Source organism: Schistocerca gregaria, unplaced genomic scaffold (assembly GCF_023897955.1).
Source record: "Schistocerca gregaria isolate iqSchGreg1 unplaced genomic scaffold, iqSchGreg1.2 ptg000355l, whole genome shotgun sequence".
NCBI lineage: Eukaryota > Metazoa > Arthropoda > Insecta > Orthoptera > Acrididae > Schistocerca > Schistocerca gregaria.
Window position 1 is genome coordinate 882,599 of NW_026061814.1, and position 27,792 is coordinate 910,390.

The window sequence follows — 27,792 nt, forward strand, 5'->3', positions numbered from 1 at the left end:
CGGCGCGCCGCCACGTGGGTCAGACGCACAACACAGCTGCTCGTTGCACCGCCTGTCATTCGTTTGTTCGACAAAGTATCCATCTCTTGTAGCGACGAAAGGTAAATTTTTGTTTACAAATTTGCCGTTGTGCACTGCTACAAAACAATATGCCCTGACGTATTTCACAACATTTCTGTCACTTCACACTGTTTTGTTATTTCCAGAGACTCTTTGGAAGTCTTCCTTGGCGCACTCTTTTCAAATTGAGTTCCTTAACATCGTATCTTACGATAGTTTAAAATCAGTATGGAAGCATCTTTGTCACATGAGAAAGGTAGCATGAAAAAAGGGCTGGCAGGGGTAGTGACAAGAAAGCAAGAAATGAAGACAGAGGGAAGCGGTCTCACCTGCCTGACACGCGTCGCGCTTCCAGATATTTGCGTAATTCGCACGGTGCATTCTCGGCTGTCCCCTTCCGTCCCGACTTGTCCCGACTTTGCTCGACTGCCGCTCGCTGCCGCTCGGGTCGCGGTCCATATGACAGCACAAGTACGAGAAGCATCTGCGAGATGGGCGCGGGCCGAACCGGCGTGTCCGAGGCGCCGTGTGCGGCCGTTCGGAGCTACCAGAGCCGCTCTGTGCTGCGCCGTGCCGTGGAAAGGTGCGAAAACATGCACACAAGACACAGGCTGTTCGGCAAAGTATCCATCTCTTGTAGCGACGAAAGGTTAATTTTTGTTTACAAATTTGCCGTTGTGCACTGCTACAAAATTGGAATTTAGCGCTCCTACAAAACAGTAGGCTCTGACGCATTTTAAGAGCACATCTGTCGATTCGCAGTGTTTCGTTATTTTCAACGAGTTCCTAGCACTCTTCCTCCGCGCATTCTTGTTCAAACTGAGTTCATTACTGTAATTTTGCATCTTACATTTAATACAGTGGTTTAAAATGCTTGTGGAAGCATCTTTGTCGCACCTGAGAGTTTGTATGAAAAGAGGACTGGCAGGTGTAGTGACATAAAATTTAGAAGAAGAGAGGGAGCCAACAGCACCCGGTGTTCCCAGGCGGTCACCCATCCAAGTACTAACCGGGCCCGATGTTGCTTAACTTCGGTGATCGGACGAGAACCGGTGTATTCAACATGGTATGGCCGTTGGCGTCCTTATACAGTAGCCGCACGGCAGAAGAAGGCTTCGCCTCTCCTCCCAACACACGCAATCGCCGTCTTCGGTGGCACATTTGACGCAAAGCACGTCCTTCCACCTCGAAGGCGACGCGCAGTGCGGCGCGCCGCCACGTGGGTCAGACGCACAACACAGCTGCTCGTTGTACCGCCTGTCATTCGTTTGTTCGACAAAGTATCCATCTCTTGTAGCGACGAAAGGTAAATTTTTGTTTACAAATTTGCCGTTGTGCACTGCTACAAAACAATATGCCCTGACGTATTTCACAACATTTCTGTCACTTCACACTGTTTTGTTATTTCCAGAGACTCTTTGGAAGTCTTCCTTGGCGCACTCTTTTCAAATTGAGTTCCTTAACATCGTATCTTACGATAGTTTAAAATCAGTATGGAAGCATCTTTGTCACATGAGAAAGGTAGCATGAAAAAAGGGCTGGCAGGGGTAGTGACAAGAAAGCAAGAAATGAAGACAGAGGGAAGCGGTCTCACCTGCCTGACACGCGTCGCGCTTCCAGATATTTGCGTAATTCGCACGGTGCATTCTCGGCTGTCCCCTTCCGTCCCGACTTGTCCCGACTTTGCTCGACTGCCGCTCGCTGCCGCTCGGGTCGCGGTCCATATGACAGCACAAGTACGAGAAGCATCTGCGAGATGGGCGCGGGCCGAACCGGCGTGTCCGAGGCGCCGTGTGCGGCCGTTCGGAGCTACCAGAGCCGCTCTGTGCTGCGCCGTGCCGTGGAAAGGTGCGAAAACATGCACACAAGACACAGGCTGTTCGGCAAAGTATCCATCTCTTGTAGCGACGAAAGGTTAATTTTTGTTTACAAATTTGCCGTTGTGCACTGCTACAAAATTGGAATTTAGCGCTCCTACAAAACAGTAGGCTCTGACGCATTTTAAGAGCACATCTGTCGATTCGCAGTGTTTCGTTATTTTCAACGAGTTCCTAGCACTCTTCCTCCGCGCATTCTTGTTCAAACTGACTTCATTACTGTAATTTTGCATCTTACATTTAATACAGTGGTTTAAAATGCTTGTGGAAGCATCTTTGTCGCACCTGAGAGTTTGTATGAAAAGAGGACTGGCAGGTGTAGTGACATAAAATTTAGAAGAAGAGAGGGAGCCAACAGCACCCGGTGTTCCCAGGCGGTCACCCATCCAAGTACTAACCGGGCCCGATGTTGCTTAACTTCGGTGATCGGACGAGAACCGGTGTATTCAACATGGTATGGCCGTTGGCGTCCTTATACAGTAGCCGCACGGCAGAAGAAGGCTTCGCCTCTCCTCCCAACACACGCAATCGCCGTCTTCGGTGGCACATTTGACGCAAAGCACGTCCTTCCACCTCGAAGGCGACGCGCAGTGCGGCGCGCCGCCACGTGGGTCAGACGCACAACACAGCTGCTCGTTGCACCGCCTGTCATTCGTTTGTTCGACAAAGTATCCATCTCTTGTAGCGACGAAAGGTAAATTTTTGTTTACAAATTTGCCGTTGTGCACTGCTACAAAACAATATGCCCTGACGTATTTCACAACATTTCTGTCACTTCACACTGTTTTGTTATTTCCAGAGACTCTTTGGAAGTCTTCCTTGGCGCACTCTTTTCAAATTGAGTTCCTTAACATCGTATCTTACGATAGTTTAAAATCAGTATGGAAGCATCTTTGTCACATGAGAAAGGTAGCATGAAAAAAGGGCTGGCAGGGGTAGTGACAAGAAAGCAAGAAATGAAGACAGAGGGAAGCGGTCTCACCTGCCTGACACGCGTCGCGCTTCCAGATATTTGCGTAATTCGCACGGTGCATTCTCGGCTGTCCCCTTCCGTCCCGACTTGTCCCGACTTTGCTCGACTGCCGCTCGCTGCCGCTCGGGTCGCGGTCCATATGACAGCACAAGTACGAGAAGCATCTGCGAGATGGGCGCGGGCCGAACCGGCGTGTCCGAGGCGCCGTGTGCGGCCGTTCGGAGCTACCAGAGCCGCTCTGTGCTGCGCCGTGCCGTGGAAAGGTGCGAAAACATGCACACAAGACACAGGCTGTTCGGCAAAGTATCCATCTCTTGTAGCGACGAAAGGTTAATTTTTGTTTACAAATTTGCCGTTGTGCACTGCTACAAAATTGGAATTTAGCGCTCCTACAAAACAGTAGGCTCTGACGCATTTTAAGAGCACATCTGTCGATTCGCAGTGTTTCGTTATTTTCAACGAGTTCCTAGCACTCTTCCTCCGCGCATTCTTGTTCAAACTGAGTTCATTACTGTAATTTTGCATCTTACATTTAATACAGTGGTTTAAAATGCTTGTGGAAGCATCTTTGTCGCACCTGAGAGTTTGTATGAAAAGAGGACTGGCAGGTGTAGTGACATAAAATTTAGAAGAAGAGAGGGAGCCAACAGCACCCGGTGTTCCCAGGCGGTCACCCATCCAAGTACTAACCGGGCCCGATGTTGCTTAACTTCGGTGATCGGACGAGAACCGGTGTATTCTACATGGTATGGCCGTTGGCGTCCTTATACAGTAGCCGCACGGCAGAAGAAGGCTTCGCCTCTCCTCCCAACACACGCAATCGCCGTCTTCGGTGGCACATTTGACGCAAAGCACGTCCTTCCACCTCGAAGGCGACGCGCAGTGCGGCGCGCCGCCACGTGGGTCAGACGCACAACACAGCTGCTCGTTGTACCGCCTGTCATTCGTTTGTTCGACAAAGTATCCATCTCTTGTAGCGACGAAAGGTAAATTTTTGTTTACAAATTTGCCGTTGTGCACTGCTACAAAACAATATGCCCTGACGTATTTCACAACATTTCTGTCACTTCACACTGTTTTGTTATTTCCAGAGACTCTTTGGAAGTCTTCCTTGGCGCACTCTTTTCAAATTGAGTTCCTTAACATCGTATCTTACGATAGTTTAAAATCAGTATGGAAGCATCTTTGTCACATGAGAAAGGTAGCATGAAAAAAGGGCTGGCAGGGGTAGTGACAAGAAAGCAAGAAATGAAGACAGAGGGAAGCGGTCTCACCTGCCTGACACGCGTCGCGCTTCCAGATATTTGCGTAATTCGCACGGTGCATTCTCGGCTGTCCCCTTCCGTCCCGACTTGTCCCGACTTTGCTCGACTGCCGCTCGCTGCCGCTCGGGTCGCGGTCCATATGACAGCACAAGTACGAGAAGCATCTGCGAGATGGGCGCGGGCCGAACCGGCGTGTCCGAGGCGCCGTGTGCGGCCGTTCGGAGCTACCAGAGCCGCTCTGTGCTGCGCCGTGCCGTGGAAAGGTGCGAAAACATGCACACAAGACACAGGCTGTTCGGCAAAGTATCCATCTCTTGTAGCGACGAAAGGTTAATTTTTGTTTACAAATTTGCCGTTGTGCACTGCTACAAAATTGGAATTTAGCGCTCCTACAAAACAGTAGGCTCTGACGCATTTTAAGAGCACATCTGTCGATTCGCAGTGTTTCGTTATTTTCAACGAGTTCCTAGCACTCTTCCTCCGCGCATTCTTGTTCAAACTGAGTTCATTACTGTAATTTTGCATCTTACATTTAATACAGTGGTTTAAAATGCTTGTGGAAGCATCTTTGTCGCACCTGAGAGTTTGTATGAAAAGAGGACTGGCAGGTGTAGTGACATAAAATTTAGAAGAAGAGAGGGAGCCAACAGCACCCGGTGTTCCCAGGCGGTCACCCATCCAAGTACTAACCGGGCCCGATGTTGCTTAACTTCGGTGATCGGACGAGAACCGGTGTATTCAACATGGTATGGCCGTTGGCGTCCTTATACAGTAGCCGCACGGCAGAAGAAGGCTTCGCCTCTCCTCCCAACACACGCAATCGCCGTCTTCGGTGGCACATTTGACGCAAAGCACGTCCTTCCACCTCGAAGGCGACGCGCAGTGCGGCGCGCCGCCACGTGGGTCAGACGCACAACACAGCTGCTCGTTGTACCGCCTGTCATTCGTTTGTTCGACAAAGTATCCATCTCTTGTAGCGACGAAAGGTAAATTTTTGTTTACAAATTTGCCGTTGTGCACTGCTACAAAACAATATGCCCTGACGTATTTCACAACATTTCTGTCACTTCACACTGTTTTGTTATTTCCAGAGACTCTTTGGAAGTCTTCCTTGGCGCACTCTTTTCAAATTGAGTTCCTTAACATCGTATCTTACGATAGTTTAAAATCAGTATGGAAGCATCTTTGTCACATGAGAAAGGTAGCATGAAAAAAGGGCTGGCAGGGGTAGTGACAAGAAAGCAAGAAATGAAGACAGAGGGAAGCGGTCTCACCTGCCTGACACGCGTCGCGCTTCCAGATATTTGCGTAATTCGCACGGTGCATTCTCGGCTGTCCCCTTCCGTCCCGACTTGTCCCGACTTTGCTCGACTGCCGCTCGCTGCCGCTCGGGTCGCGGTCCATATGACAGCACAAGTACGAGAAGCATCTGCGAGATGGGCGCGGGCCGAACCGGCGTGTCCGAGGCGCCGTGTGCGGCCGTTCGGAGCTACCAGAGCCGCTCTGTGCTGCGCCGTGCCGTGGAAAGGTGCGAAAACATGCACACAAGACACAGGCTGTTCGGCAAAGTATCCATCTCTTGTAGCGACGAAAGGTTAATTTTTGTTTACAAATTTGCCGTTGTGCACTGCTACAAAATTGGAATTTAGCGCTCCTACAAAACAGTAGGCTCTGACGCATTTTAAGAGCACATCTGTCGATTCGCAGTGTTTCGTTATTTTCAACGAGTTCCTAGCACTCTTCCTCCGCGCATTCTTGTTCAAACTGAGTTCATTACTGTAATTTTGCATCTTACATTTAATACAGTGGTTTAAAATGCTTGTGGAAGCATCTTTGTCGCACCTGAGAGTTTGTATGAAAAGAGGACTGGCAGGTGTAGTGACATAAAATTTAGAAGAAGAGAGGGAGCCAACAGCACCCGGTGTTCCCAGGCGGTCACCCATCCAAGTACTAACCGGGCCCGATGTTGCTTAACTTCGGTGATCGGACGAGAACCGGTGTATTCAACATGGTATGGCCGTTGGCGTCCTTATACAGTAGCCGCACGGCAGAAGAAGGCTTCGCCTCTCCTCCCAACACACGCAATCGCCGTCTTCGGTGGCACATTTGACGCAAAGCACGTCCTTCCACCTCGAAGGCGACGCGCAGTGCGGCGCGCCGCCACGTGGGTCAGACGCACAACACAGCTGCTCGTTGCACCGCCTGTCATTCGTTTGTTCGACAAAGTATCCATCTCTTGTAGCGACGAAAGGTAAATTTTTGTTTACAAATTTGCCGTTGTGCACTGCTACAAAACAATATGCCCTGACGTATTTCACAACATTTCTGTCACTTCACACTGTTTTGTTATTTCCAGAGACTCTTTGGAAGTCTTCCTTGGCGCACTCTTTTCAAATTGAGTTCCTTAACATCGTATCTTACGATAGTTTAAAATCAGTATGGAAGCATCTTTGTCACATGAGAAAGGTAGCATGAAAAAAGGGCTGGCAGGGGTAGTGACAAGAAAGCAAGAAATGAAGACAGAGGGAAGCGGTCTCACCTGCCTGACACGCGTCGCGCTTCCAGATATTTGCGTAATTCGCACGGTGCATTCTCGGCTGTCCCCTTCCGTCCCGACTTGTCCCGACTTTGCTCGACTGCCGCTCGCTGCCGCTCGGGTCGCGGTCCATATGACAGCACAAGTACGAGAAGCATCTGCGAGATGGGCGCGGGCCGAACCGGCGTGTCCGAGGCGCCGTGTGCGGCCGTTCGGAGCTACCAGAGCCGCTCTGTGCTGCGCCGTGCCGTGGAAAGGTGCGAAAACATGCACACAAGACACAGGCTGTTCGGCAAAGTATCCATCTCTTGTAGCGACGAAAGGTTAATTTTTGTTTACAAATTTGCCGTTGTGCACTGCTACAAAATTGGAATTTAGCGCTCCTACAAAACAGTAGGCTCTGACGCATTTTAAGAGCACATCTGTCGATTCGCAGTGTTTCGTTATTTTCAACGAGTTCCTAGCACTCTTCCTCCGCGCATTCTTGTTCAAACTGAGTTCATTACTGTAATTTTGCATCTTACATTTAATACAGTGGTTTAAAATGCTTGTGGAAGCATCTTTGTCGCACCTGAGAGTTTGTATGAAAAGAGGACTGGCAGGTGTAGTGACATAAAATTTAGAAGAAGAGAGGGAGCCAACAGCACCCGGTGTTCCCAGGCGGTCACCCATCCAAGTACTAACCGGGCCCGATGTTGCTTAACTTCGGTGATCGGACGAGAACCGGTGTATTCTACATGGTATGGCCGTTGGCGTCCTTATACAGTAGCCGCACGGCAGAAGAAGGCTTCGCCTCTCCTCCCAACACACGCAATCGCCGTCTTCGGTGGCACATTTGACGCAAAGCACGTCCTTCCACCTCGAAGGCGACGCGCAGTGCGGCGCGCCGCCACGTGGGTCAGACGCACAACACAGCTGCTCGTTGTACCGCCTGTCATTCGTTTGTTCGACAAAGTATCCATCTCTTGTAGCGACGAAAGGTAAATTTTTGTTTACAAATTTGCCGTTGTGCACTGCTACAAAACAATATGCCCTGACGTATTTCACAACATTTCTGTCACTTCACACTGTTTTGTTATTTCCAGAGACTCTTTGGAAGTCTTCCTTGGCGCACTCTTTTCAAATTGAGTTCCTTAACATCGTATCTTACGATAGTTTAAAATCAGTATGGAAGCATCTTTGTCACATGAGAAAGGTAGCATGAAAAAAGGGCTGGCAGGGGTAGTGACAAGAAAGCAAGAAATGAAGACAGAGGGAAGCGGTCTCACCTGCCTGACACGCGTCGCGCTTCCAGATATTTGCGTAATTCGCACGGTGCATTCTCGGCTGTCCCCTTCCGTCCCGACTTGTCCCGACTTTGCTCGACTGCCGCTCGCTGCCGCTCGGGTCGCGGTCCATATGACAGCACAAGTACGAGAAGCATCTGCGAGATGGGCGCGGGCCGAACCGGCGTGTCCGAGGCGCCGTGTGCGGCCGTTCGGAGCTACCAGAGCCGCTCTGTGCTGCGCCGTGCCGTGGAAAGGTGCGAAAACATGCACACAAGACACAGGCTGTTCGGCAAAGTATCCATCTCTTGTAGCGACGAAAGGTTAATTTTTGTTTACAAATTTGCCGTTGTGCACTGCTACAAAATTGGAATTTAGCGCTCCTACAAAACAGTAGGCTCTGACGCATTTTAAGAGCACATCTGTCGATTCGCAGTGTTTCGTTATTTTCAACGAGTTCCTAGCACTCTTCCTCCGCGCATTCTTGTTCAAACTGAGTTCATTACTGTAATTTTGCATCTTACATTTAATACAGTGGTTTAAAATGCTTGTGGAAGCATCTTTGTCGCACCTGAGAGTTTGTATGAAAAGAGGACTGGCAGGTGTAGTGACATAAAATTTAGAAGAAGAGAGGGAGCCAACAGCACCCGGTGTTCCCAGGCGGTCACCCATCCAAGTACTAACCGGGCCCGATGTTGCTTAACTTCGGTGATCGGACGAGAACCGGTGTATTCAACATGGTATGGCCGTTGGCGTCCTTATACAGTAGCCGCACGGCAGAAGAAGGCTTCGCCTCTCCTCCCAACACACGCAATCGCCGTCTTCGGTGGCACATTTGACGCAAAGCACGTCCTTCCACCTCGAAGGCGACGCGCAGTGCGGCGCGCCGCCACGTGGGTCAGACGCACAACACAGCTGCTCGTTGTACCGCCTGTCATTCGTTTGTTCGACAAAGTATCCATCTCTTGTAGCGACGAAAGGTAAATTTTTGTTTACAAATTTGCCGTTGTGCACTGCTACAAAACAATATGCCCTGACGTATTTCACAACATTTCTGTCACTTCACACTGTTTTGTTATTTCCAGAGACTCTTTGGAAGTCTTCCTTGGCGCACTCTTTTCAAATTGAGTTCCTTAACATCGTATCTTACGATAGTTTAAAATCAGTATGGAAGCATCTTTGTCACATGAGAAAGGTAGCATGAAAAAAGGGCTGGCAGGGGTAGTGACAAGAAAGCAAGAAATGAAGACAGAGGGAAGCGGTCTCACCTGCCTGACACGCGTCGCGCTTCCAGATATTTGCGTAATTCGCACGGTGCATTCTCGGCTGTCCCCTTCCGTCCCGACTTGTCCCGACTTTGCTCGACTGCCGCTCGCTGCCGCTCGGGTCGCGGTCCATATGACAGCACAAGTACGAGAAGCATCTGCGAGATGGGCGCGGGCCGAACCGGCGTGTCCGAGGCGCCGTGTGCGGCCGTTCGGAGCTACCAGAGCCGCTCTGTGCTGCGCCGTGCCGTGGAAAGGTGCGAAAACATGCACACAAGACACAGGCTGTTCGGCAAAGTATCCATCTCTTGTAGCGACGAAAGGTTAATTTTTGTTTACAAATTTGCCGTTGTGCACTGCTACAAAATTGGAATTTAGCGCTCCTACAAAACAGTAGGCTCTGACGCATTTTAAGAGCACATCTGTCGATTCGCAGTGTTTCGTTATTTTCAACGAGTTCCTAGCACTCTTCCTCCGCGCATTCTTGTTCAAACTGAGTTCATTACTGTAATTTTGCATCTTACATTTAATACAGTGGTTTAAAATGCTTGTGGAAGCATCTTTGTCGCACCTGAGAGTTTGTATGAAAAGAGGACTGGCAGGTGTAGTGACATAAAATTTAGAAGAAGAGAGGGAGCCAACAGCACCCGGTGTTCCCAGGCGGTCACCCATCCAAGTACTAACCGGGCCCGATGTTGCTTAACTTCGGTGATCGGACGAGAACCGGTGTATTCAACATGGTATGGCCGTTGGCGTCCTTATACAGTAGCCGCACGGCAGAAGAAGGCTTCGCCTCTCCTCCCAACACACGCAATCGCCGTCTTCGGTGGCACATTTGACGCAAAGCACGTCCTTCCACCTCGAAGGCGACGCGCAGTGCGGCGCGCCGCCACGTGGGTCAGACGCACAACACAGCTGCTCGTTGTACCGCCTGTCATTCGTTTGTTCGACAAAGTATCCATCTCTTGTAGCGACGAAAGGTAAATTTTTGTTTACAAATTTGCCGTTGTGCACTGCTACAAAACAATATGCCCTGACGTATTTCACAACATTTCTGTCACTTCACACTGTTTTGTTATTTCCAGAGACTCTTTGGAAGTCTTCCTTGGCGCACTCTTTTCAAATTGAGTTCCTTAACATCGTATCTTACGATAGTTTAAAATCAGTATGGAAGCATCTTTGTCACATGAGAAAGGTAGCATGAAAAAAGGGCTGGCAGGGGTAGTGACAAGAAAGCAAGAAATGAAGACAGAGGGAAGCGGTCTCACCTGCCTGACACGCGTCGCGCTTCCAGATATTTGCGTAATTCGCACGGTGCATTCTCGGCTGTCCCCTTCCGTCCCGACTTGTCCCGACTTTGCTCGACTGCCGCTCGCTGCCGCTCGGGTCGCGGTCCATATGACAGCACAAGTACGAGAAGCATCTGCGAGATGGGCGCGGGCCGAACCGGCGTGTCCGAGGCGCCGTGTGCGGCCGTTCGGAGCTACCAGAGCCGCTCTGTGCTGCGCCGTGCCGTGGAAAGGTGCGAAAACATGCACACAAGACACAGGCTGTTCGGCAAAGTATCCATCTCTTGTAGCGACGAAAGGTTAATTTTTGTTTACAAATTTGCCGTTGTGCACTGCTACAAAATTGGAATTTAGCGCTCCTACAAAACAGTAGGCTCTGACGCATTTTAAGAGCACATCTGTCGATTCGCAGTGTTTCGTTATTTTCAACGAGTTCCTAGCACTCTTCCTCCGCGCATTCTTGTTCAAACTGAGTTCATTACTGTAATTTTGCATCTTACATTTAATACAGTGGTTTAAAATGCTTGTGGAAGCATCTTTGTCGCACCTGAGAGTTTGTATGAAAAGAGGACTGGCAGGTGTAGTGACATAAAATTTAGAAGAAGAGAGGGAGCCAACAGCACCCGGTGTTCCCAGGCGGTCACCCATCCAAGTACTAACCGGGCCCGATGTTGCTTAACTTCGGTGATCGGACGAGAACCGGTGTATTCAACATGGTATGGCCGTTGGCGTCCTTATACAGTAGCCGCACGGCAGAAGAAGGCTTCGCCTCTCCTCCCAACACACGCAATCGCCGTCTTCGGTGGCACATTTGACGCAAAGCACGTCCTTCCACCTCGAAGGCGACGCGCAGTGCGGCGCGCCGCCACGTGGGTCAGACGCACAACACAGCTGCTCGTTGCACCGCCTGTCATTCGTTTGTTCGACAAAGTATCCATCTCTTGTAGCGACGAAAGGTAAATTTTTGTTTACAAATTTGCCGTTGTGCACTGCTACAAAACAATATGCCCTGACGTATTTCACAACATTTCTGTCACTTCACACTGTTTTGTTATTTCCAGAGACTCTTTGGAAGTCTTCCTTGGCGCACTCTTTTCAAATTGAGTTCCTTAACATCGTATCTTACGATAGTTTAAAATCAGTATGGAAGCATCTTTGTCACATGAGAAAGGTAGCATGAAAAAAGGGCTGGCAGGGGTAGTGACAAGAAAGCAAGAAATGAAGACAGAGGGAAGCGGTCTCACCTGCCTGACACGCGTCGCGCTTCCAGATATTTGCGTAATTCGCACGGTGCATTCTCGGCTGTCCCCTTCCGTCCCGACTTGTCCCGACTTTGCTCGACTGCCGCTCGCTGCCGCTCGGGTCGCGGTCCATATGACAGCACAAGTACGAGAAGCATCTGCGAGATGGGCGCGGGCCGAACCGGCGTGTCCGAGGCGCCGTGTGCGGCCGTTCGGAGCTACCAGAGCCGCTCTGTGCTGCGCCGTGCCGTGGAAAGGTGCGAAAACATGCACACAAGACACAGGCTGTTCGGCAAAGTATCCATCTCTTGTAGCGACGAAAGGTTAATTTTTGTTTACAAATTTGCCGTTGTGCACTGCTACAAAATTGGAATTTAGCGCTCCTACAAAACAGTAGGCTCTGACGCATTTTAAGAGCACATCTGTCGATTCGCAGTGTTTCGTTATTTTCAACGAGTTCCTAGCACTCTTCCTCCGCGCATTCTTGTTCAAACTGAGTTCATTACTGTAATTTTGCATCTTACATTTAATACAGTGGTTGAAAATGCTTGTGGAAGCATCTTTGTCGCACCTGAGAGTTTGTATGAAAAGAGGACTGGCAGGTGTAGTGACATAAAATTTAGAAGAAGAGAGGGAGCCAACAGCACCCGGTGTTCCCAGGCGGTCACCCATCCAAGTACTAACCGGGCCCGATGTTGCTTAACTTCGGTGATCGGACGAGAACCGGTGTATTCAACATGGTATGGCCGTTGGCGTCCTTATACAGTAGCCGCACGGCAGAAGAAGGCTTCGCCTCTCCTCCCAACACACGCAATCGCCGTCTTCGGTGGCACATTTGACGCAAAGCACGTCCTTCCACCTCGAAGGCGACGCGCAGTGCGGCGCGCCGCCACGTGGGTCAGACGCACAACACAGCTGCTCGTTGCACCGCCTGTCATTCGTTTGTTCGACAAAGTATCCATCTCTTGTAGCGACGAAAGGTAAATTTTTGTTTACAAATTTGCCGTTGTGCACTGCTACAAAACAATATGCCCTGACGTATTTCACAACATTTCTGTCACTTCACACTGTTTTGTTATTTCCAGAGACTCTTTGGAAGTCTTCCTTGGCGCACTCTTTTCAAATTGAGTTCCTTAACATCGTATCTTACGATAGTTTAAAATCAGTATGGAAGCATCTTTGTCACATGAGAAAGGTAGCATGAAAAAAGGGCTGGCAGGGGTAGTGACAAGAAAGCAAGAAATGAAGACAGAGGGAAGCGGTCTCACCTGCCTGACACGCGTCGCGCTTCCAGATATTTGCGTAATTCGCACGGTGCATTCTCGGCTGTCCCCTTCCGTCCCGACTTGTCCCGACTTTGCTCGACTGCCGCTCGCTGCCGCTCGGGTCGCGGTCCATATGACAGCACAAGTACGAGAAGCATCTGCGAGATGGGCGCGGGCCGAACCGGCGTGTCCGAGGCGCCGTGTGCGGCCGTTCGGAGCTACCAGAGCCGCTCTGTGCTGCGCCGTGCCGTGGAAAGGTGCGAAAACATGCACACAAGACACAGGCTGTTCGGCAAAGTATCCATCTCTTGTAGCGACGAAAGGTTAATTTTTGTTTACAAATTTGCCGTTGTGCACTGCTACAAAATTGGAATTTAGCGCTCCTACAAAACAGTAGGCTCTGACGCATTTTAAGAGCACATCTGTCGATTCGCAGTGTTTCGTTATTTTCAACGAGTTCCTAGCACTCTTCCTCCGCGCATTCTTGTTCAAACTGAGTTCATTACTGTAATTTTGCATCTTACATTTAATACAGTGGTTTAAAATGCTTGTGGAAGCATCTTTGTCGCACCTGAGAGTTTGTATGAAAAGAGGACTGGCAGGTGTAGTGACATAAAATTTAGAAGAAGAGAGGGAGCCAACAGCACCCGGTGTTCCCAGGCGGTCACCCATCCAAGTACTAACCGGGCCCGATGTTGCTTAACTTCGGTGATCGGACGAGAACCGGTGTATTCAACATGGTATGGCCGTTGGCGTCCTTATACAGTAGCCGCACGGCAGAAGAAGGCTTCGCCTCTCCTCCCAACACACGCAATCGCCGTCTTCGGTGGCACATTTGACGCAAAGCACGTCCTTCCACCTCGAAGGCGACGCGCAGTGCGGCGCGCCGCCACGTGGGTCAGACGCACAACACAGCTGCTCGTTGTACCGCCTGTCATTCGTTTGTTCGACAAAGTATCCATCTCTTGTAGCGACGAAAGGTAAATTTTTGTTTACAAATTTGCCGTTGTGCACTGCTACAAAACAATATGCCCTGACGTATTTCACAACATTTCTGTCACTTCACACTGTTTTGTTATTTCCAGAGACTCTTTGGAAGTCTTCCTTGGCGCACTCTTTTCAAATTGAGTTCCTTAACATCGTATCTTACGATAGTTTAAAATCAGTATGGAAGCATCTTTGTCACATGAGAAAGGTAGCATGAAAAAAGGGCTGGCAGGGGTAGTGACAAGAAAGCAAGAAATGAAGACAGAGGGAAGCGGTCTCACCTGCCTGACACGCGTCGCGCTTCCAGATATTTGCGTAATTCGCACGGTGCATTCTCGGCTGTCCCCTTCCGTCCCGACTTGTCCCGACTTTGCTCGACTGCCGCTCGCTGCCGCTCGGGTCGCGGTCCATATGACAGCACAAGTACGAGAAGCATCTGCCAGATGGGCGCGGGCCGAACCGGCGTGTCCGAGGCGCCGTGTGCGGCCGTTCGGAGCTACCAGAGCCGCTCTGTGCTGCGCCGTGCCGTGGAAAGGTGCGAAAACATGCACACAAGACACAGGCTGTTCGGCAAAGTATCCATCTCTTGTAGCGACGAAAGGTTAATTTTTGTTTACAAATTTGCCGTTGTGCACTGCTACAAAATTGGAATTTAGCGCTCCTACAAAACAGTAGGCTCTGACGCATTTTAAGAGCACATCTGTCGATTCGCAGTGTTTCGTTATTTTCAACGAGTTCCTAGCACTCTTCCTCCGCGCATTCTTGTTCAAACTGAGTTCATTACTGTAATTTTGCATCTTACATTTAATACAGTGGTTTAAAATGCTTGTGGAAGCATCTTTGTCGCACCTGAGAGTTTGTATGAAAAGAGGACTGGCAGGTGTAGTGACATAAAATTTAGAAGAAGAGAGGGAGCCAACAGCACCCGGTGTTCCCAGGCGGTCACCCATCCAAGTACTAACCGGGCCCGATGTTGCTTAACTTCGGTGATCGGACGAGAACCGGTGTATTCTACATGGTATGGCCGTTGGCGTCCTTATACAGTAGCCGCACGGCAGAAGAAGGCTTCGCCTCTCCTCCCAACACACGCAATCGCCGTCTTCGGTGGCACATTTGACGCAAAGCACGTCCTTCCACCTCGAAGGCGACGCGCAGTGCGGCGCGCCGCCACGTGGGTCAGACGCACAACACAGCTGCTCGTTGCACCGCCTGTCATTCGTTTGTTCGACAAAGTATCCATCTCTTGTAGCGACGAAAGGTAAATTTTTGTTTACAAATTTGCCGTTGTGCACTGCTACAAAACAATATGCCCTGACGTATTTCACAACATTTCTGTCACTTCACACTGTTTTGTTATTTCCAGAGACTCTTTGGAAGTCTTCCTTGGCGCACTCTTTTCAAATTGAGTTCCTTAACATCGTATCTTACGATAGTTTAAAATCAGTATGGAAGCATCTTTGTCACATGAGAAAGGTAGCATGAAAAAAGGGCTGGCAGGGGTAGTGACAAGAAAGCAAGAAATGAAGACAGAGGGAAGCGGTCTCACCTGCCTGACACGCGTCGCGCTTCCAGATATTTGCGTAATTCGCACGGTGCATTCTCGGCTGTCCCCTTCCGTCCCGACTTGTCCCGACTTTGCTCGACTGCCGCTCGCTGCCGCTCGGGTCGCGGTCCATATGACAGCACAAGTACGAGAAGCATCTGCGAGATGGGCGCGGGCCGAACCGGCGTGTCCGAGGCGCCGTGTGCGGCCGTTCGGAGCTACCAGAGCCGCTCTGTGCTGCGCCGTGCCGTGGAAAGGTGCGAAAACATGCACACAAGACACAGGCTGTTCGGCAAAGTATCCATCTCTTGTAGCGACGAAAGGTTAATTTTTGTTTACAAATTTGCCGTTGTGCACTGCTACAAAATTGGAATTTAGCGCTCCTACAAAACAGTAGGCTCTGACGCATTTTAAGAGCACATCTGTCGATTCGCAGTGTTTCGTTATTTTCAACGAGTTCCTAGCACTCTTCCTCCGCGCATTCTTGTTCAAACTGAGTTCATTACTGTAATTTTGCATCTTACATTTAATACAGTGGTTTAAAATGCTTGTGGAAGCATCTTTGTCGCACCTGAGAGTTTGTATGAAAAGAGGACTGGCAGGTGTAGTGACATAAAATTTAGAAGAAGAGAGGGAGCCAACAGCACCCGGTGTTCCCAGGCGGTCACCCATCCAAGTACTAACCGGGCCCGATGTTGCTTAACTTCGGTGATCGGACGAGAACCGGTGTATTCAACATGGTATGGCCGTTGGCGTCCTTATACAGTAGCCGCACGGCAGAAGAAGGCTTCGCCTCTCCTCCCAACACACGCAATCGCCGTCTTCGGTGGCACATTTGACGCAAAGCACGTCCTTCCACCTCGAAGGCGACGCGCAGTGCGGCGCGCCGCCACGTGGGTCAGACGCACAACACAGCTGCTCGTTGTACCGCCTGTCATTCGTTTGTTCGACAAAGTATCCATCTCTTGTAGCGACGAAAGGTAAATTTTTGTTTACAAATTTGCCGTTGTGCACTGCTACAAAACAATATGCCCTGACGTATTTCACAACATTTCTGTCACTTCACACTGTTTTGTTATTTCCAGAGACTCTTTGGAAGTCTTCCTTGGCGCACTCTTTTCAAATTGAGTTCCTTAACATCGTATCTTACGATAGTTTAAAATCAGTATGGAAGCATCTTTGTCACATGAGAAAGGTAGCATGAAAAAAGGGCTGGCAGGGGTAGTGACAAGAAAGCAAGAAATGAAGACAGAGGGAAGCGGTCTCACCTGCCTGACACGCGTCGCGCTTCCAGATATTTGCGTAATTCGCACGGTGCATTCTCGGCTGTCCCCTTCCGTCCCGACTTGTCCCGACTTTGCTCGACTGCCGCTCGCTGCCGCTCGGGTCGCGGTCCATATGACAGCACAAGTACGAGAAGCATCTGCCAGATGGGCGCGGGCCGAACCGGCGTGTCCGAGGCGCCGTGTGCGGCCGTTCGGAGCTACCAGAGCCGCTCTGTGCTGCGCCGTGCCGTGGAAAGGTGCGAAAACATGCACACAAGACACAGGCTGTTCGGCAAAGTATCCATCTCTTGTAGCGACGAAAGGTTAATTTTTGTTTACAAATTTGCCGTTGTGCACTGCTACAAAATTGGAATTTAGCGCTCCTACAAAACAGTAGGCTCTGACGCATTTTAAGAGCACATCTGTCGATTCGCAGTGTTTCGTTATTTTCAACGAGTTCCTAGCACTCTTCCTCCGCGCATTCTTGTTCAAACTGAGTTCATTACTGTAATTTTGCATCTTACATTTAATACAGTGGTTTAAAATGCTTGTGGAAGCATCTTTGTCGCACCTGAGAGTTTGTATGAAAAGAGGACTGGCAGGTGTAGTGACATAAAATTTAGAAGAAGAGAGGGAGCCAACAGCACCCGGTGTTCCCAGGCGGTCACCCATCCAAGTACTAACCGGGCCCGATGTTGCTTAACTTCGGTGATCGGACGAGAACCGGTGTATTCTACATGGTATGGCCGTTGGCGTCCTTATACAGTAGCCGCACGGCAGAAGAAGGCTTCGCCTCTCCTCCCAACACACGCAATCGCCGTCTTCGGTGGCACATTTGACGCAAAGCACGTCCTTCCACCTCGAAGGCGACGCGCAGTGCGGCGCGCCGCCACGTGGGTCAGACGCACAACACAGCTGCTCGTTGCACCGCCTGTCATTCGTTTGTTCGACAAAGTATCCATCTCTTGTAGCGACGAAAGGTAAATTTTTGTTTACAAATTTGCCGTTGTGCACTGCTACAAAACAATATGCCCTGACGTATTTCACAACATTTCTGTCACTTCACACTGTTTTGTTATTTCCAGAGACTCTTTGGAAGTCTTCCTTGGCGCACTCTTTTCAAATTGAGTTCCTTAACATCGTATCTTACGATAGTTTAAAATCAGTATGGAAGCATCTTTGTCACATGAGAAAGGTAGCATGAAAAAAGGGCTGGCAGGGGTAGTGACAAGAAAGCAAGAAATGAAGACAGAGGGAAGCGGTCTCACCTGCCTGACACGCGTCGCGCTTCCAGATATTTGCGTAATTCGCACGGTGCATTCTCGGCTGTCCCCTTCCGTCCCGACTTGTCCCGACTTTGCTCGACTGCCGCTCGCTGCCGCTCGGGTCGCGGTCCATATGACAGCACAAGTACGAGAAGCATCTGCGAGATGGGCGCGGGCCGAACCGGCGTGTCCGAGGCGCCGTGTGCGGCCGTTCGGAGCTACCAGAGCCGCTCTGTGCTGCGCCGTGCCGTGGAAAGGTGCGAAAACATGCACACAAGACACAGGCTGTTCGGCAAAGTATCCATCTCTTGTAGCGACGAAAGGTTAATTTTTGTTTACAAATTTGCCGTTGTGCACTGCTACAAAATTGGAATTTAGCGCTCCTACAAAACAGTAGGCTCTGACGCATTTTAAGAGCACATCTGTCGATTCGCAGTGTTTCGTTATTTTCAACGAGTTCCTAGCACTCTTCCTCCGCGCATTCTTGTTCAAACTGAGTTCATTACTGTAATTTTGCATCTTACATTTAATACAGTGGTTGAAAATGCTTGTGGAAGCATCTTTGTCGCACCTGAGAGTTTGTATGAAAAGAGGACTGGCAGGTGTAGTGACATAAAATTTAGAAGAAGAGAGGGAGCCAACAGCACCCGGTGTTCCCAGGCGGTCACCCATCCAAGTACTAACCGGGCCCGATGTTGCTTAACTTCGGTGATCGGACGAGAACCGGTGTATTCAACATGGTATGGCCGTTGGCGTCCTTATACAGTAGCCGCACGGCAGAAGAAGGCTTCGCCTCTCCTCCCAACACACGCAATCGCCGTCTTCGGTGGCACATTTGACGCAAAGCACGTCCTTCCACCTCGAAGGCGACGCGCAGTGCGGCGCGCCGCCACGTGGGTCAGACGCACAACACAGCTGCTCGTTGCACCGCCTGTCATTCGTTTGTTCGACAAAGTATCCATCTCTTGTAGCGACGAAAGGTAAATTTTTGTTTACAAATTTGCCGTTGTGCACTGCTACAAAACAATATGCCCTGACGTATTTCACAACATTTCTGTCACTTCACACTGTTTTGTTATTTCCAGAGACTCTTTGGAAGTCTTCCTTGGCGCACTCTTTTCAAATTGAGTTCCTTAACATCGTATCTTACGATAGTTTAAAATCAGTATGGAAGCATCTTTGTCACATGAGAAAGGTAGCATGAAAAAAGGGCTGGCAGGGGTAGTGACAAGAAAGCAAGAAATGAAGACAGAGGGAAGCGGTCTCACCTGCCTGACACGCGTCGCGCTTCCAGATATTTGCGTAATTCGCACGGTGCATTCTCGGCTGTCCCCTTCCGTCCCGACTTGTCCCGACTTTGCTCGACTGCCGCTCGCTGCCGCTCGGGTCGCGGTCCATATGACAGCACAAGTACGAGAAGCATCTGCGAGATGGGCGCGGGCCGAACCGGCGTGTCCGAGGCGCCGTGTGCGGCCGTTCGGAGCTACCAGAGCCGCTCTGTGCTGCGCCGTGCCGTGGAAAGGTGCGAAAACATGCACACAAGACACAGGCTGTTCGGCAAAGTATCCATCTCTTGTAGCGACGAAAGGTTAATTTTTGTTTACAAATTTGCCGTTGTGCACTGCTACAAAATTGGAATTTAGCGCTCCTACAAAACAGTAGGCTCTGACGCATTTTAAGAGCACATCTGTCGATTCGCAGTGTTTCGTTATTTTCAACGAGTTCCTAGCACTCTTCCTCCGCGCATTCTTGTTCAAACTGAGTTCATTACTGTAATTTTGCATCTTACATTTAATACAGTGGTTTAAAATGCTTGTGGAAGCATCTTTGTCGCACCTGAGAGTTTGTATGAAAAGAGGACTGGCAGGTGTAGTGACATAAAATTTAGAAGAAGAGAGGGAGCCAACAGCACCCGGTGTTCCCAGGCGGTCACCCATCCAAGTACTAACCGGGCCCGATGTTGCTTAACTTCGGTGATCGGACGAGAACCGGTGTATTCAACATGGTATGGCCGTTGGCGTCCTTATACAGTAGCCGCACGGCAGAAGAAGGCTTCGCCTCTCCTCCCAACACACGCAATCGCCGTCTTCGGTGGCACATTTGACGCAAAGCACGTCCTTCCACCTCGAAGGCGACGCGCAGTGCGGCGCGCCGCCACGTGGGTCAGACGCACAACACAGCTGCTCGTTGTACCGCCTGTCATTCGTTTGTTCGACAAAGTATCCATCTCTTGTAGCGACGAAAGGTAAATTTTTGTTTACAAATTTGCCGTTGTGCACTGCTACAAAACAATATGCCCTGACGTATTTCACAACATTTCTGTCACTTCACACTGTTTTGTTATTTCCAGAGACTCTTTGGAAGTCTTCCTTGGCGCACTCTTTTCAAATTGAGTTCCTTAACATCGTATCTTACGATAGTTTAAAATCAGTATGGAAGCATCTTTGTCACATGAGAAAGGTAGCATGAAAAAAGGGCTGGCAGGGGTAGTGACAAGAAAGCAAGAAATGAAGACAGAGGGAAGCGGTCTCACCTGCCTGACACGCGTCGCGCTTCCAGATATTTGCGTAATTCGCACGGTGCATTCTCGGCTGTCCCCTTCCGTCCCGACTTGTCCCGACTTTGCTCGACTGCCGCTCGCTGCCGCTCGGGTCGCGGTCCATATGACAGCACAAGTACGAGAAGCATCTGCCAGATGGGCGCGGGCCGAACCGGCGTGTCCGAGGCGCCGTGTGCGGCCGTTCGGAGCTACCAGAGCCGCTCTGTGCTGCGCCGTGCCGTGGAAAGGTGCGAAAACATGCACACAAGACACAGGCTGTTCGGCAAAGTATCCATCTCTTGTAGCGACGAAAGGTTAATTTTTGTTTACAAATTTGCCGTTGTGCACTGCTACAAAATTGGAATTTAGCGCTCCTACAAAACAGTAGGCTCTGACGCATTTTAAGAGCACATCTGTCGATTCGCAGTGTTTCGTTATTTTCAACGAGTTCCTAGCACTCTTCCTCCGCGCATTCTTGTTCAAACTGAGTTCATTACTGTAATTTTGCATCTTACATTTAATACAGTGGTTTAAAATGCTTGTGGAAGCATCTTTGTCGCACCTGAGAGTTTGTATGAAAAGAGGACTGGCAGGTGTAGTGACATAAAATTTAGAAGAAGAGAGGGAGCCAACAGCACCCGGTGTTCCCAGGCGGTCACCCATCCAAGTACTAACCGGGCCCGATGTTGCTTAACTTCGGTGATCGGACGAGAACCGGTGTATTCTACATGGTATGGCCGTTGGCGTCCTTATACAGTAGCCGCACGGCAGAAGAAGGCTTCGCCTCTCCTCCCAACACACGCAATCGCCGTCTTCGGTGGCACATTTGACGCAAAGCACGTCCTTCCACCTCGAAGGCGACGCGCAGTGCGGCGCGCCGCCACGTGGGTCAGACGCACAACACAGCTGCTCGTTGCACCGCCTGTCATTCGTTTGTTCGACAAAGTATCCATCTCTTGTAGCGACGAAAGGTAAATTTTTGTTTACAAATTTGCCGTTGTGCACTGCTACAAAACAATATGCCCTGACGTATTTCACAACATTTCTGTCACTTCACACTGTTTTGTTATTTCCAGAGACTCTTTGGAAGTCTTCCTTGGCGCACTCTTTTCAAATTGAGTTCCTTAACATCGTATCTTACGATAGTTTAAAATCAGTATGGAAGCATCTTTGTCACATGAGAAAGGTAGCATGAAAAAAGGGCTGGCAGGGGTAGTGACAAGAAAGCAAGAAATGAAGACAGAGGGAAGCGGTCTCACCTGCCTGACACGCGTCGCGCTTCCAGATATTTGCGTAATTCGCACGGTGCATTCTCGGCTGTCCCCTTCCGTCCCGACTTGTCCCGACTTTGCTCGACTGCCGCTCGCTGCCGCTCGGGTCGCGGTCCATATGACAGCACAAGTACGAGAAGCATCTGCGAGATGGGCGCGGGCCGAACCGGCGTGTCCGAGGCGCCGTGTGCGGCCGTTCGGAGCTACCAGAGCCGCTCTGTGCTGCGCCGTGCCGTGGAAAGGTGCGAAAACATGCACACAAGACACAGGCTGTTCGGCAAAGTATCCATCTCTTGTAGCGACGAAAGGTTAATTTTTGTTTACAAATTTGCCGTTGTGCACTGCTACAAAATTGGAATTTAGCGCTCCTACAAAACAGTAGGCTCTGACGCATTTTAAGAGCACATCTGTCGATTCGCAGTGTTTCGTTATTTTCAACGAGTTCCTAGCACTCTTCCTCCGCGCATTCTTGTTCAAACTGAGTTCATTACTGTAATTTTGCATCTTACATTTAATACAGTGGTTTAAAATGCTTGTGGAAGCATCTTTGTCGCACCTGAGAGTTTGTATGAAAAGAGGACTGGCAGGTGTAGTGACATAAAATTTAGAAGAAGAGAGGGAGCCAACAGCACCCGGTGTTCCCAGGCGGTCACCCATCCAAGTACTAACCGGGCCCGATGTTGCTTAACTTCGGTGATCGGACGAGAACCGGTGTATTCAACATGGTATGGCCGTTGGCGTCCTTATACAGTAGCCGCACGGCAGAAGAAGGCTTCGCCTCTCCTCCCAACACACGCAATCGCCGTCTTCGGTGGCACATTTGACGCAAAGCACGTCCTTCCACCTCGAAGGCGACGCGCAGTGCGGCGCGCCGCCACGTGGGTCAGACGCACAACACAGCTGCTCGTTGTACCGCCTGTCATTCGTTTGTTCGACAAAGTATCCATCTCTTGTAGCGACGAAAGGTAAATTTTTGTTTACAAATTTGCCGTTGTGCACTGCTACAAAACAATATGCCCTGACGTATTTCACAACATTTCTGTCACTTCACACTGTTTTGTTATTTCCAGAGACTCTTTGGAAGTCTTCCTTGGCGCACTCTTTTCAAATTGAGTTCCTTAACATCGTATCTTACGATAGTTTAAAATCAGTATGGAAGCATCTTTGTCACATGAGAAAGGTAGCATGAAAAAAGGGCTGGCAGGGGTAGTGACAAGAAAGCAAGAAATGAAGACAGAGGGAAGCGGTCTCACCTGCCTGACACGCGTCGCGCTTCCAGATATTTGCGTAATTCGCACGGTGCATTCTCGGCTGTCCCCTTCCGTCCCGACTTGTCCCGACTTTGCTCGACTGCCGCTCGCTGCCGCTCGGGTCGCGGTCCATATGACAGCACAAGTACGAGAAGCATCTGCCAGATGGGCGCGGGCCGAACCGGCGTGTCCGAGGCGCCGTGTGCGGCCGTTCGGAGCTACCAGAGCCGCTCTGTGCTGCGCCGTGCCGTGGAAAGGTGCGAAAACATGCACACAAGACACAGGCTGTTCGGCAAAGTATCCATCTCTTGTAGCGACGAAAGGTTAATTTTTGTTTACAAATTTGCCGTTGTGCACTGCTACAAAATTGGAATTTAGCGCTCCTACAAAACAGTAGGCTCTGACGCATTTTAAGAGCACATCTGTCGATTCGCAGTGTTTCGTTATTTTCAACGAGTTCCTAGCACTCTTCCTCCGCGCATTCTTGTTCAAACTGAGTTCATTACTGTAATTTTGCATCTTACATTTAATACAGTGGTTTAAAATGCTTGTGGAAGCATCTTTGTCGCACCTGAGAGTTTGTATGAAAAGAGGACTGGCAGGTGTAGTGACATAAAATTTAGAAGAAGAGAGGGAGCCAACAGCACCCGGTGTTCCCAGGCGGTCACCCATCCAAGTACTAACCGGGCCCGATGTTGCTTAACTTCGGTGATCGGACGAGAACCGGTGTATTCTACATGGTATGGCCGTTGGCGTCCTTATACAGTAGCCGCACGGCAGAAGAAGGCTTCGCCTCTCCTCCCAACACACGCAATCGCCGTCTTCGGTGGCACATTTGACGCAAAGCACGTCCTTCCACCTCGAAGGCGACGCGCAGTGCGGCGCGCCGCCACGTGGGTCAGACGCACAACACAGCTGCTCGTTGCACCGCCTGTCATTCGTTTGTTCGACAAAGTATCCATCTCTTGTAGCGACGAAAGGTAAATTTTTGTTTACAAATTTGCCGTTGTGCACTGCTACAAAACAATATGCCCTGACGTATTTCACAACATTTCTGTCACTTCACACTGTTTTGTTATTTCCAGAGACTCTTTGGAAGTCTTCCTTGGCGCACTCTTTTCAAATTGAGTTCCTTAACATCGTATCTTACGATAGTTTAAAATCAGTATGGAAGCATCTTTGTCACATGAGAAAGGTAGCATGAAAAAAGGGCTGGCAGGGGTAGTGACAAGAAAGCAAGAAATGAAGACAGAGGGAAGCGGTCTCACCTGCCTGACACGCGTCGCGCTTCCAGATATTTGCGTAATTCGCACGGTGCATTCTCGGCTGTCCCCTTCCGTCCCGACTTGTCCCGACTTTGCTCGACTGCCGCTCGCTGCCGCTCGGGTCGCGGTCCATATGACAGCACAAGTACGAGAAGCATCTGCGAGATGGGCGCGGGCCGAACCGGCGTGTCCGAGGCGCCGTGTGCGGCCGTTCGGAGCTACCAGAGCCGCTCTGTGCTGCGCCGTGCCGTGGAAAGGTGCGAAAACATGCACACAAGACACAGGCTGTTCGGCAAAGTATCCATCTCTTGTAGCGACGAAAGGTTAATTTTTGTTTACAAATTTGCCGTTGTGCACTGCTACAAAATTGGAATTTAGCGCTCCTACAAAACAGTAGGCTCTGACGCATTTTAAGAGCACATCTGTCGATTCGCAGTGTTTCGTTATTTTCAACGAGTTCCTAGCACTCTTCCTCCGCGCATTCTTGTTCAAACTGAGTTCATTACTGTAATTTTGCATCTTACATTTAATACAGTGGTTTAAAATGCTTGTGGAAGCATCTTTGTCGCACCTGAGAGTTTGTATGAAAAGAGGACTGGCAGGTGTAGTGACATAAAATTTAGAAGAAGAGAGGGAGCCAACAGCACCCGGTGTTCCCAGGCGGTCACCCATCCAAGTACTAACCGGGCCCGATGTTGCTTAACTTCGGTGATCGGACGAGAACCGGTGTATTCAACATGGTATGGCCGTTGGCGTCCTTATACAGTAGCCGCACGGCAGAAGAAGGCTTCGCCTCTCCTCCCAACACACGCAATCGCCGTCTTCGGTGGCACATTTGACGCAAAGCACGTCCTTCCACCTCGAAGGCGACGCGCAGTGCGGCGCGCCGCCACGTGGGTCAGACGCACAACACAGCTGCTCGTTGTACCGCCTGTCATTCGTTTGTTCGACAAAGTATCCATCTCTTGTAGCGACGAAAGGTAAATTTTTGTTTACAAATTTGCCGTTGTGCACTGCTACAAAACAATATGCCCTGACGTATTTCACAACATTTCTGTCACTTCACACTGTTTTGTTATTTCCAGAGACTCTTTGGAAGTCTTCCTTGGCGCACTCTTTTCAAATTGAGTTCCTTAACATCGTATCTTACGATAGTTTAAAATCAGTATGGAAGCATCTTTGTCACATGAGAAAGGTAGCATGAAAAAAGGGCTGGCAGGGGTAGTGACAAGAAAGCAAGAAATGAAGACAGAGGGAAGCGGTCTCACCTGCCTGACACGCGTCGCGCTTCCAGATATTTGCGTAATTCGCACGGTGCATTCTCGGCTGTCCCCTTCCGTCCCGACTTGTCCCGACTTTGCTCGACTGCCGCTCGCTGCCGCTCGGGTCGCGGTCCATATGACAGCACAAGTACGAGAAGCATCTGCGAGATGGGCGCGGGCCGAACCGGCGTGTCCGAGGCGCCGTGTGCGGCCGTTCGGAGCTACCAGAGCCGCTCTGTGCTGCGCCGTGCCGTGGAAAGGTGCGAAAACATGCACACAAGACACAGGCTGTTCGGCAAAGTATCCATCTCTTGTAGCGACGAAAGGTTAATTTTTGTTTACAAATTTGCCGTTGTGCACTGCTACAAAATTGGAATTTAGCGCTCCTACAAAACAGTAGGCTCTGACGCATTTTAAGAGCACATCTGTCGATTCGCAGTGTTTCGTTATTTTCAACGAGTTCCTAGCACTCTTTCTCCGCGCATTCTTGTTCAAACTGAGTTCATTACTGTAATTTTGCATCTTACATTTAATACAGTGGTTTAAAATGCTTGTGGAAGCATCTTTGTCGCACCTGAGAGTTTGTATGAAAAGAGGACTGGCAGGTGTAGTGACATAAAATTTAGAAGAAGAGAGGGAGCCAACAGCACCCGGTGTTCCCAGGCGGTCACCCATCCAAGTACTAACCGGGCCCGATGTTGCTTAACTTCGGTGATCGGACGAGAACCGGTGTATTCAACATGGTATGGCCGTTGGCGTCCTTATACAGTAGCCGCACGGCAGAAGAAGGCTTCGCCTCTCCTCCCAACACACGCAATCGCCGTCTTCGGTGGCACATTTGACGCAAAGCACGTCCTTCCACCTCGAAGGCGACGCGCAGTGCGGCGCGCCGCCACGTGGGTCAGACGCACAACACAGCTGCTCGTTGTACCGCCTGTCATTCGTTTGTTCGACAAAGTATCCATCTCTTGTAGCGACGAAAGGTAAATTTTTGTTTACAAATTTGCCGTTGTGCACTGCTACAAAACAATATGCCCTGACGTATTTCACAACATTTCTGTCACTTCACACTGTTTTGTTATTTCCAGAGACTCTTTGGAAGTCTTCCTTGGCGCACTCTTTTCAAATTGAGTTCCTTAACATCGTATCTTACGATAGTTTAAAATCAGTATGGAAGCATCTTTGTCACATGAGAAAGGTAGCATGAAAAAAGGGCTGGCAGGGGTAGTGACAAGAAAGCAAGAAATGAAGACAGAGGGAAGCGGTCTCACCTGCCTGACACGCGTCGCGCTTCCAGATATTTGCGTAATTCGCACGGTGCATTCTCGGCTGTCCCCTTCCGTCCCGACTTGTCCCGACTTTGCTCGACTGCCGCTCGCTGCCGCTCGGGTCGCGGTCCATATGACAGCACAAGTACGAGAAGCATCTGCGAGATGGGCGCGGGCCGAACCGGCGTGTCCGAGGCGCCGTGTGCGGCCGTTCGGAGCTACCAGAGCCGCTCTGTGCTGCGCCGTGCCGTGGAAAGGTGCGAAAACATGCACACAAGACACAGGCTGTTCGGCAAAGTATCCATCTCTTGTAGCGACGAAAGGTTAATTTTTGTTTACAAATTTGCCGTTGTGCACTGCTACAAAATTGGAATTTAGCGCTCCTACAAAACAGTAGGCTCTGACGCATTTTAAGAGCACATCTGTCGATTCGCAGTGTTTCGTTATTTTCAACGAGTTCCTAGCACTCTTCCTCCGCGCATTCTTGTTCAAACTGAGTTCATTACTGTAATTTTGCATCTTACATTTAATACAGTGGTTGAAAATGCTTGTGGAAGCATCTTTGTCGCACCTGAGAGTTTGTATGAAAAGAGGACTGGCAGGTGTAGTGACATAAAATTTAGAAGAAGAGAGGGAGCCAACAGCACCTTTTTTTTTTTTTATTTTTTTTTTTTTTTTTTTTTTTTTTTTTTTTGCTATACGGCCACGACGCACAACTGATTTCCAAAATTCATCTTTCTCCTGTTAGGATGGAACTTACGACTCCTGGTTTATCAGAACACTGCTCTACCGCTGAGCTAAAGAGGCGCGGCCTAGCGGTACTCTTGGGTACTTCGTCCTT

At 49.9% G+C, this 27,792-nt stretch overlaps 21 non-coding genes across 21 annotated transcripts; all 21 read right to left on the bottom strand.

The window, feature by feature from the left end:
* Positions 1 to 1,021: 1,021 nt before the first annotated feature.
* Positions 1,022 to 1,140, bottom strand: LOC126308134 (5S ribosomal RNA). Its single transcript, XR_007554056.1, has one exon. It is a non-coding gene; the product is annotated as a 5S ribosomal RNA (ribosomal RNA).
* A 1,146-nt stretch (positions 1,141 to 2,286) lies between these two features.
* LOC126308135 (5S ribosomal RNA) lies at positions 2,287 to 2,405 on the bottom strand. Its single transcript, XR_007554057.1, has one exon. It is a non-coding gene; the product is annotated as a 5S ribosomal RNA (ribosomal RNA).
* Positions 2,406 to 3,551: 1,146 nt separating this feature from the next.
* On the bottom strand, positions 3,552 to 3,670 carry LOC126307783 (5S ribosomal RNA). The gene has a single exon (XR_007553761.1). It is a non-coding gene; the product is annotated as a 5S ribosomal RNA (ribosomal RNA).
* A 1,146-nt stretch (positions 3,671 to 4,816) lies between these two features.
* On the bottom strand, positions 4,817 to 4,935 carry LOC126308136 (5S ribosomal RNA). Its single transcript, XR_007554058.1, has one exon. It is a non-coding gene; the product is annotated as a 5S ribosomal RNA (ribosomal RNA).
* Positions 4,936 to 6,081: 1,146 nt separating this feature from the next.
* Positions 6,082 to 6,200, bottom strand: LOC126308137 (5S ribosomal RNA). The gene has a single exon (XR_007554059.1). It is a non-coding gene; the product is annotated as a 5S ribosomal RNA (ribosomal RNA).
* A 1,146-nt stretch (positions 6,201 to 7,346) lies between these two features.
* On the bottom strand, positions 7,347 to 7,465 carry LOC126307785 (5S ribosomal RNA). The gene has a single exon (XR_007553762.1). It is a non-coding gene; the product is annotated as a 5S ribosomal RNA (ribosomal RNA).
* Positions 7,466 to 8,611: 1,146 nt separating this feature from the next.
* LOC126308139 (5S ribosomal RNA) lies at positions 8,612 to 8,730 on the bottom strand. Its single transcript, XR_007554060.1, has one exon. It is a non-coding gene; the product is annotated as a 5S ribosomal RNA (ribosomal RNA).
* A 1,146-nt stretch (positions 8,731 to 9,876) lies between these two features.
* On the bottom strand, positions 9,877 to 9,995 carry LOC126308141 (5S ribosomal RNA). The gene has a single exon (XR_007554062.1). It is a non-coding gene; the product is annotated as a 5S ribosomal RNA (ribosomal RNA).
* A 1,146-nt stretch (positions 9,996 to 11,141) lies between these two features.
* LOC126308142 (5S ribosomal RNA) lies at positions 11,142 to 11,260 on the bottom strand. Its single transcript, XR_007554063.1, has one exon. It is a non-coding gene; the product is annotated as a 5S ribosomal RNA (ribosomal RNA).
* A 1,146-nt stretch (positions 11,261 to 12,406) lies between these two features.
* On the bottom strand, positions 12,407 to 12,525 carry LOC126308143 (5S ribosomal RNA). The gene has a single exon (XR_007554064.1). It is a non-coding gene; the product is annotated as a 5S ribosomal RNA (ribosomal RNA).
* Positions 12,526 to 13,671: 1,146 nt separating this feature from the next.
* LOC126308144 (5S ribosomal RNA) lies at positions 13,672 to 13,790 on the bottom strand. Its single transcript, XR_007554065.1, has one exon. It is a non-coding gene; the product is annotated as a 5S ribosomal RNA (ribosomal RNA).
* Positions 13,791 to 14,936: 1,146 nt separating this feature from the next.
* LOC126307787 (5S ribosomal RNA) lies at positions 14,937 to 15,055 on the bottom strand. The gene has a single exon (XR_007553764.1). It is a non-coding gene; the product is annotated as a 5S ribosomal RNA (ribosomal RNA).
* Positions 15,056 to 16,201: 1,146 nt separating this feature from the next.
* LOC126308145 (5S ribosomal RNA) lies at positions 16,202 to 16,320 on the bottom strand. The gene has a single exon (XR_007554066.1). It is a non-coding gene; the product is annotated as a 5S ribosomal RNA (ribosomal RNA).
* Positions 16,321 to 17,466: 1,146 nt separating this feature from the next.
* On the bottom strand, positions 17,467 to 17,585 carry LOC126307788 (5S ribosomal RNA). The gene has a single exon (XR_007553765.1). It is a non-coding gene; the product is annotated as a 5S ribosomal RNA (ribosomal RNA).
* A 1,146-nt stretch (positions 17,586 to 18,731) lies between these two features.
* LOC126308147 (5S ribosomal RNA) lies at positions 18,732 to 18,850 on the bottom strand. Its single transcript, XR_007554068.1, has one exon. It is a non-coding gene; the product is annotated as a 5S ribosomal RNA (ribosomal RNA).
* Positions 18,851 to 19,996: 1,146 nt separating this feature from the next.
* LOC126308148 (5S ribosomal RNA) lies at positions 19,997 to 20,115 on the bottom strand. The gene has a single exon (XR_007554069.1). It is a non-coding gene; the product is annotated as a 5S ribosomal RNA (ribosomal RNA).
* A 1,146-nt stretch (positions 20,116 to 21,261) lies between these two features.
* LOC126307789 (5S ribosomal RNA) lies at positions 21,262 to 21,380 on the bottom strand. The gene has a single exon (XR_007553766.1). It is a non-coding gene; the product is annotated as a 5S ribosomal RNA (ribosomal RNA).
* Positions 21,381 to 22,526: 1,146 nt separating this feature from the next.
* Positions 22,527 to 22,645, bottom strand: LOC126308150 (5S ribosomal RNA). The gene has a single exon (XR_007554070.1). It is a non-coding gene; the product is annotated as a 5S ribosomal RNA (ribosomal RNA).
* Positions 22,646 to 23,791: 1,146 nt separating this feature from the next.
* LOC126307790 (5S ribosomal RNA) lies at positions 23,792 to 23,910 on the bottom strand. Its single transcript, XR_007553767.1, has one exon. It is a non-coding gene; the product is annotated as a 5S ribosomal RNA (ribosomal RNA).
* Positions 23,911 to 25,056: 1,146 nt separating this feature from the next.
* LOC126308151 (5S ribosomal RNA) lies at positions 25,057 to 25,175 on the bottom strand. Its single transcript, XR_007554071.1, has one exon. It is a non-coding gene; the product is annotated as a 5S ribosomal RNA (ribosomal RNA).
* Positions 25,176 to 26,321: 1,146 nt separating this feature from the next.
* Positions 26,322 to 26,440, bottom strand: LOC126308152 (5S ribosomal RNA). Its single transcript, XR_007554072.1, has one exon. It is a non-coding gene; the product is annotated as a 5S ribosomal RNA (ribosomal RNA).
* Positions 26,441 to 27,792: the final 1,352 nt, after the last annotated feature.